Here is a 9,406-nt window from a genome sequence, read left to right on the forward strand (position 1 = left end):
ATAGTGACAGGACAAAAGGGAGTTGTTTTAATCTGAAGGAGAAGAGATTCAGATTAGATATTAGGAAAAAATTATTTACCCTGCGGATGGTGAGGAATGGTTGCCCAGAGATGCTGTGGATGCCCCATCCCTGGAAGTGTTCAGGTTGGATGGAGCCCTGAGCAACCTGGTCTAGTGAAAGGAGTCCGTACTCATGATCTTTAAGGTTCCTTCCAACCCAAGCCATTTTATGATTCTATGTGAGAAACATGTCTAATTTTTTTTTCCTGATTGAAAAGCCTCCATGAGCAGTGTCAATGTGAGCATTCAGATCTCTAAGCCTTGTTTGTTTGCTTTTTAATAATTTTCCAGAAGACCATTAAAGATCTAAGGTGTAATTATAGACTGCTTCTGCTTTTAATTGAAGAAACACAATGTTAAATCCTTCCCAAAGTAATCTTTTTTTTTTTTTTTTTCTATGTGAAGCAAATGGAAAAGTCTGTTATTCAAGCCACAAGTAAATATATACTTTTTCCTCACATATAATTACATTCACAGTATGGAATACTAGTTTTACTTATCCATAAAGTCTTAGAAAAAGTAAAGTGCACAAGATCTGCTAAAAATACTCTAAAAGAAATAATTTTTACATCTTCTTAAATAAACCTCGAAAGGAACGCTGCAGAAACCATTTATCACTTTTGTACGTAACTTTGAATTTTTCTGTTAAAATAAAATAAAGAAAATATTGTTTATTATTTGTTGCAGAACAAATAATTGTTGTAGAACAAAAAGGTTCACTGAAATTATCAGAACCTGCATTTTGGTTCATGCCCATCTATTACTGAAAATTTTCTGTGTTATTTTCAGTGGAAATAAGAGCAGCTACTCTGTCACAGGAATTGCATTTGTACAGAAAACTGCCAGGACTGATCTAATACTGATAAAAACAAATATTGGTGTGAATTTATGGACTAAATTCACAGCACAATCTCCCAGCATTTTATCCAAGACGTAGTTTTATAATTAAGAGGAGACCAAACCCAGTGACTAAATAAATATAAAATGCACTTTATTTTACAGGTCACAACTAAAGTATGTTGGCAGATATGGTCAGTGATGCACCAACCAGCTCTGTCTAAGCACTCATACATGATTTGGGAATTGAACAGAAAGCAGCTTACATTTCAGTTAGAAACTTCAGGAGACCCTGTCACAGTCATTCGTTCACACCTCAGTAGAAACCTGGATGTCTGGTGAATTCAGAGCTTTCCTGATTGTTGTTCTTTTACAAGAGCCAATGGATTGTTGGCTTCATTTGAAGTTTCAGTGAAATAATTAATCATTTTGGAGATTTCAGTCCACTTTCTGGTATTTTCAGAAGTACTAGCGGTAAGGCATAATTTGGAAAACAAAATGAATTCTTACCAGACTGGCCTCGTGCCCTGCCTTCATTAGAGCACTGGGACCGTTTTGCTTCCTAGAGTTGCACTTTGAGAACTGTGAGTATCTCATTACCCCGTTACTGTCTGGAACACCCTGTGTGCAGCTAGGTTAGAGGCAATGAGTTATGGTTGGAGGTGGAACACAGACCAAAGCAAGGAGACAAAATTCAGTTTTAAGCCAGAATATTCCTTTCTCTGCCGCATAATTTGATATATTATTTCTTTAATCCGCATGCTGCCTCTATCATTCAGGAGGTAGAACAATGAACCATTGCTAGGAGGGATGGAGTCCTTTGGGGAAAACTACTTGAGAAAGCCAAATAATTCTCAACCAATCAGCAAGAGTAGAATTCTGGCTAAAAGAAGAGCAAAAATTGTAAAATAGAAAAATTGTCATTGGCATGAATACCAAGAAGAGGGCTTGCATCAAATTGTGTTCCTGGAGATTAGGACTGGAAGAGATTGTTGAACTGTAAATTTTTGCAGAAGAATGGCCATATAAACATATCCAGTTATGAAATTAATCTAAATGACTGTTTTTCTTCACTGTGTGAAGTAAAATCAATGGTGTTTCATGCTTATTTGTGTTCTAGAAGATTAACTCTATAGAAGTTAACTATATCAAATATTGCATCCACACAGACTTGATCACTGGTTTCCACATATTCTATATAGAAAGGAATAAATCAGTTGGGATTGCAATAACTGGCATCATTTACTCCTGCTCAGTTCCTTTCCCACACAGATTTATGTGCACACACTCTTCCATAATGTGGGCAAAAGTCCCCAAACATAGTGAAAAGATAGAGGGAAAAGATGGGTTTTCTTCTGTGTCCTTTACTTCTTTAAGTGACTGTGTGAATTGGCAAATATTCCTTCAGCAGGATGAAAATTAGTAATCACCTTGAAACCACTCTTCAACAGGATGTGTCCAATGCCATAACAGTTCTGGAAAACAGTGTCAAAGAGGAGGTCAGTGTGGAAGAGTGTTCCATGCATTTATCCTCTGGAGTTCCTGCCATGAGAAAGGATAAAGACTTACAAGCCAGACAGGAAACAGTACACCAGTGACTTGGTAAGTCAGACAGACATATTTTTGCATTGTTTGGGACTATCAAAATATTATTCACATCCCAACTGAAATGCAGGGGATGTGGCACTGAATATTTTTTACATTTACTTTGGATCATGGTAGTGAGCTTACTGCAGCCAAGCCCCCAGTAGCTGAGCCCCCAGCCAATTGCCTTCTCCCCCAGCAGGATGGGGGTGGAGGATCATAATGGCAGGAGTGACGGAAACTTGCAGTTTGAGATAAAGACACTTTAAGAAATAAAGACGAAAGGAAAAAAACCCAACAAATGATGCAAAGACAATCACTCTCCAGCTCCCATGAGCAGAACAAGGCCCAGTGAGTCTCAGAGCAACAGCTTCTTTGGAAAAACTCCCTCAGTTTTATTCTGAACATGACGTTGTATAACAGGGAATATCTCTGTGGTCAGTTTGTCTCAGCAGTTGCAGCTGTGCCCCCTCCCAATCTTTCATTCAGCCCCAGCCTATTGGCCCATGAAAACTTTGATTCTGTGCAAGCACAGTTCAGCAGTAACTAAAACATTTCTGTATTATCATCAGCACAGCTTTGGTAACAAATCTAAAACACAACACAGGCTGCTATCAAGTAAATTAACTCCATCTTAACCACACCTAGTGCAATCACAAAAGATAGGAACTCAACCAAAGTTCCTATTTTGCCACAGAATATCAAGCATCATACTTAAGTGCAGCATCATGTAGAGACCTTCAGATGCTGACAAGCTTTTCCAGAATCGCACTTGCCTATAACAAAATAGCTTCATATTACTTTTTAAAACTTACCTTACTATAGAATAAGTGGGATTCAAGTACTTGCTTCTTGCCCAGAGAAAGAGAGTTTATGGCTGATAAGTTGATTCAATACATAAAGATGTTCAGAATCACCTCATCTGTGTGTTTGTTGAACAAATGAATACTGTGGAAAATCAGCAAATAACTTCACATGCAGCTATGCAAGGCTGAAGTTACACAAAATTTCATATCTAATAGATTGTGTCTGATAGGCAAATGAACTTCTCATGGTTAAGAAATCTGCCTCTATGATGGTCTTCCATTAAAAGCAGCTGAAACAGAAATTACTTTCTTTTAGGAATGTACTTGCACTTACTTGACATCACTTGCATGTCTTTCTATGTATATGACCCCTATCACCAAGCACAGAAATGTTTATTGTCACCAGATGTTGTTCTCAACACAGGTAGTGTTAGAGCACTTTTGTATTTATGACAGAAGTGGAGTGAGACACAAGTTGAAGGAGGAGTTAGAATCACAAAAAGATCGGTTTCTTTCCTACACTAATAAATTCCTTTCACTACTCTTACAGTGACCTGTGCCTCTGTCAGCAGATAAGCCTGGCAGAGTAAGAGAACTGGCTGACAGAACTATTTCTAAGAAACTTATATGACATCTAGGACTGTCAAAACCTGAAAGCTCTCTTCTGTCTTGAGTTATGTCAATGCCAGGGCTTTTACTGAGAAAGTTCTGACATTTAGAGAACACACTAGGCATCTGAAATCGTGGTCTGCTGAGTAAGCACAAAATGTAACTCATGGAGCACCCTTTTCAGATGTACCTAAAGTGACTAAGGATTTCATTTAGAATACCTGAGGCCAAGCTTCCTCATCATCCATCCCTGCACTGGGACCACTTTCCTGAAGACTGTAAGGGCTCCAAAGATGGGAACCCAGGGGTAATGGGAAGGAGACTGTAGCTAAATATGCCTCCAAAGTAAAATTTCCCAAAATCTTGTTGCTATTAGAAAACTATTGTCATGGCAGAAGGACCCATCATCTGACAGGGAGGGGGGGATGGAGACCATACCCTTGAGAAATTATGAAATATCTGTCATGACATTAGGTTCCAACCTCTGCCACTAGCTGCAGAGCACCTTAAGAATGACCTTAACTGCCCTAAAATCTGTACCTGAATGAGGTCATAACCAAGTAGAAATTATGTTCCTCCTTGTGAGTGAAAGCTCTAGTATTTGTCCTAACCCAACTGCCAAACTTGGCAGCTGTGCTGAACTGCAGGTTCAGATCCTATTATCTCTGTTACTCCACACACCTTCCCTCAAAGCTGTTTCCTGAACTAATACAGGATCCTTTTGTGGGATCTCTTGCAAGAGCATCCAAGGAACAGGAGGAAAGTGCTGGTGAGCTCCTTTCTGAATCTCTTCAACTGAGTTGGAGCACAGGTTTTGTGCAGGATGCCAAGACTGGCTGCAAATGGGAAAACAGAGATAGAGCCCATTCCCTGGACCAAGCTGATCTTGAAGCTGCACCCTCACACCTTCATCCCTTGATGACACAGTCCTTGGATTATATTGCCCCAGACACAAGTTTAGAGTGAGACAGCTTCTCCTTGGCCTATTAGCAGAACATGAGCAAAGGGAGAGCTGTGATCCAGAACACTGTCCTCACCCTCCACCCCAAACCCCCATTGCCTCTGAAGCAACCATCCTGTGCTAAAGAGCACACAATTTTAAGAGGTCATCTTCTGGGTGAGGAGGGCATGACTGGACCTATGTGCCTGGAAGCTGCTGTGATCTTAGGAGATGTCAGGGGCTGCTGGTGACTCAGGGGTCACAAGAACTGTGATTATAGATCTGAAGGGCATGAACTCATTCCTTCATTTCTCTTCTGTCTTTCCTTCTTGAGGGCAGGCAGCCCCTCTCAGCACACAGACCTCCTCCTGGCTTGATGGAGGCTGGCATCCATGGCACTGAGATATGCAGACAGGCATCTGGAGCAGAAACTCTAGAGAAAACAAACTTAGTGGGAAACCACTTCAGGCTGAATCATAAACTAGAGTGGAACAGCTGAGGGGGGAGAAGGAGCTGTTTGATAATGGCCACCCCTGGGGGTGCAAGCCATGGGAAGGTAAAGGCTCTGTGAGAAAGGCAGTGGGATTTCTTTCTCATTTATTACTGTTGAATTGTTTTATTTCTGGGGCAGAATGACCTCTGCTGTTTCACAGACTGCACTCAGGCAGAAGAAGGGAACCTAGGCTCCCATGAGAATTTCCTAAATAAACACCATAATTACTTTGGAGAATAAGGATGAGGGCTGGTCATTAAAAAAAAAAAAAAAAAAAGACTGGGAGATTAAATTGTTAAGTGGCAGATGAGATCCAGTGTAGGTAAGAGAAAAAAATGTTACATGCAGTGAGAAACAATCCTACTTGTACATTCATTAAATGGTGGTCAGGGAGATTTTTGAAGTTGTTACAGAGAGAGAGCTTTGAAAAATCAGCAACTCAGTGCTTGGGATCACAGCCTGTTATTGATGTTCCTGTGATGTGCACGTTCTGTCCTGTGCCCATGAGCTCTGCATTTGATGGCTACAATCATCTCACTATTAATTCTTGGTAATGGAATTAATAATGAGATATCACTAGTCCAAGCCCCAAAGACTAAGATTATTCTGATTGAAATGAAAATTGTCATAGAGCAGCTACTAAAAATGTTGGTATTCAGCAGTCTTCAGAAGCCTCCATTTAAAATATAAAGCTCAGGTGAAGTGTCCATGCCAATGACACCCGTGATAGAATCAATAAAGAAGCAGAGTGAGAGGCTGTTCAAATATTTCATTCATGCCTTTATTGTGATTTACTGGGAAGTATCTAAAGGTTTTGATAAGCATAGTAATTCAGTTCTTAAAATTACTTTAAAATTCTTAATACCAAGCTCTTACATTCCCCCAAAGCAGAAAAAGTAGTATATAAATACACTTTGTTTTAAACACTTTCATTCTTTTCTTAGTTATGTAATATGAGACCTTGTAGCTAAGTATGTAGGTAGATATAAAAATAATAATTAAAATAACTTCTCAAAATGTTAAGTTATTATTTGTTTTAATCTCTTAAAGAGACATTTTAATAATATAAATGTCTAGTCTTTGCTGACTCAATCTTCTAGCATCTGGCCAGTCTTCTTGCTTATTTTTCACCTTCTCCAATACCCTGTTTGTTGAAGATACAATAGACAATACTACAATACCTTCACTTTTTAAAAAGTCTGTATCAGGGTACATTATTCAGGTTCAGCATAAGGGGAACCATAGAGAGATTTCAGATATTATATAGATTTATTGCCATGTTTAACTTGCCAGGCAATAGACAGCAAGTACTCTGGCCTAAGTATTTAAGACATGAAATATCCACACCTGTCTATTGTGAGTGCACAGAGGTTTTAGGTGGAAAAATCTGAGTTTAGGAACAAGAACAAAGCAATAAGTAATTTTCTAATGGCCATACAGCACGCCAGTGGCAGAGGGTCTCAGGCAGGTACTCTCCTAAATACTTGCTTACTCAATCTTCCACTGTTGCTATACAGTTTTGTTTCTCATGTCTTCCCCAAAGCATACAAAACTGGAGGATAGCTCAGTTGCACATGCAAAATATTGGTTTTCAACAGTACTCAACTCTCTTTTCTTAGCCTTTTTTTTTCATATATATGTAACAAAATTATTTAAATATATCCCAAAATGAAAAGAACTATTGGTTTCAATTTTTTTTTCTTTTCAAGTTATCTTTGATGTCTGTGACCAGAACCTCAGTGCTGCTGCAGCCGCGGCTTGAAGTACTTTCCCAAAGATTTGTGCCATTTCAAACATTCCCTTAATATTAAAATAAATTAAAATCAGGAGGTATCTAATTGTCCTGGTTTTGATTTTGTTAATAAAATGTGAAAGGTTAAAATGGAGCAAACCATTCCTTATAGCCATAGAAGTACCAAAGCTTCAAAGATGACTTGGAAACGAAAGCCTAAAAAAAAAAAAAAAAGTTACAATAAAGCACAATATTTAAAATAATTTCAGGATGTCAGTTTCCACTGAACTTAAAGGGAGTTTGGTGATGACTTAGCTCCTCATAAAATCTGGGCCAGTCTGAATAAAAGCATATGAGGATTTTGCAGCAAGGCCAATAACAAGTATGTGTTTTATTGCAATATGCATTTTGTGAAGGGATGATGCTTGGACAACAGCACTTTCACCAATTTTTAATGCAGCCAACACATCCAACATATTTAAATTTTCTGAAGAAAATCTGAATATTTATTTACCTCAAGTTATGTTCCTTACTCATCCTATAGGGGCAAGAATCAGTTGTTTCAATACTCTCTGCAACACCAGTGTCCATCCTTGCCCATTTTTACTCCCAGTCATGAACATTCTGCAGGACTGTTTGACAGCCTCTCTTACTGCTCAGGGAAGCATCTGGTTCACTGAGGAAAGACTTCTTGAAAGTGAAATCTACTGTCACACATAAAAAGAGCTTTTTCATTAAAAACAGGAAAGATTAGTTTCTTCTTTGCAGGAATTAAAAGGAAGGAAAGCACACTGCCTGTCTTTTTTTCTGGCCTAGTTGTCAGATGCTCCCCAATATTTGATTGTATGCAACTTAATCCCGTTCACAAGAATGAAATTTAAAACTATGGAAAAGAACCAAAGTATCAAGTTGTGACTACTGATGACCTTTCTATCTTTGAAAGAATCAGAAAAAAATCAGTCAGAAAATAGGCACTCATTTCTGCAAGGTGCTGATATTAGAAATGTGAGGGAGGTTTCAATGGACAAAATCTGAAGGTTTGGCTCTGTAGTGTGATAATCTGGATTTTATACTTTAGCTGTGCTCTTAATTTGGAACTCTCAGTTCAGTGAAATGGATGAAGATTATTGAGATGAGGCCAGCTGGGTCCCCTGACATCTAGAGACAACTGTACACCAGCTTCAGAGTCCCATGTCTCCAAGGAAGGTGTGTTCTAAGGTACCAGGTATGTTATTGTTACGTAACAAGGAACTTCTTTTTTCTCAGTCAGCTGCAGAAAATCTTACATGGACTAGCTTTTTGAGAATGAGAAAATAAATATTTACAGGAAAAATGTTCTGCTCAGTTGCTGCAGTCACTGACAGTGTCCTTGACTCATCACAAACAGCAAAGCCTCCTTTAGCTGTAGGTAACCATTTATTACAGATGGCTGAGGTAGTTCTGAAACAGAGCAAGGTTCAGGTATTGTGCAAGGGAAGTGGTGATTTCTTACTGGACAATCTGAGCCAACAAGTGCTTTTAAGTCCTGCAGATAAATGCTATCTACAGGCTACTTTTATTAATTGATACTTTGGTGTTCAAGTGGATTTTTTTAAAGCAAACCTTTTCATACTAGTATGAAATTCTGTTGTTTGTGCTGGTATCCATCTTTAACTACTTACATGGCTTTTTGTTGGGGTCTGAGCATCACTGTCTGCCCTTACAGTCAAATACTTGACACCATCTCTGACAAGCCAGTGTTGGCAGCATCAATTCTTTTCTACATGCAAAATTTTTCATCTCATAATCAAGGTTAAGGTTTAGAAGCAGCAGTGACTGCAGGAGGACAACTAAATCTTCCCTATTAAGCAAAGACACTCACTCAAAGCTTAATGGAAGAAATTATAATGTCTGAGTCCCAACAGAGGAACATATTAGAGGAATAGCAAGCAGAGGCATTATCTACTTCCCTCTTATCATGGAAGAAATTATGTGAAGTTCAATGCAATGATGCTTTTATTAGTCCATATCAGGAATTATAGAGAATAATTTTAAATACTTGCTATACCCTACAAGAACATCTAGCAAAATCTGAATGAAAAAGACAGATCTGTATATTGTGTATGATCTTTTACTGGTGTATCAATAGCAATTGATTTAGTTGTTTATGTTGCTCATTGTTATCATAATTTTCTACTAAACTAGCCACTCTTTCTGTCACATCACTTTGTGATATGCACCAGCATCAATAATTGTTTCCAGCTGGGATACATGCAGTTATTATGAAAAGCAAATAATTATTTCAAAGCTATTTAACTTGTTTCGTCCTTTTCTTTCCAATGTGTTAAATCACAGAGAGAAAAGGA

The sequence above is a fragment of the Erithacus rubecula genome, assembly GCF_903797595.1.
Source record: "Erithacus rubecula genome assembly, chromosome: 3".
NCBI classification, from domain to species: Eukaryota; Metazoa; Chordata; class Aves; order Passeriformes; family Muscicapidae; genus Erithacus; species Erithacus rubecula.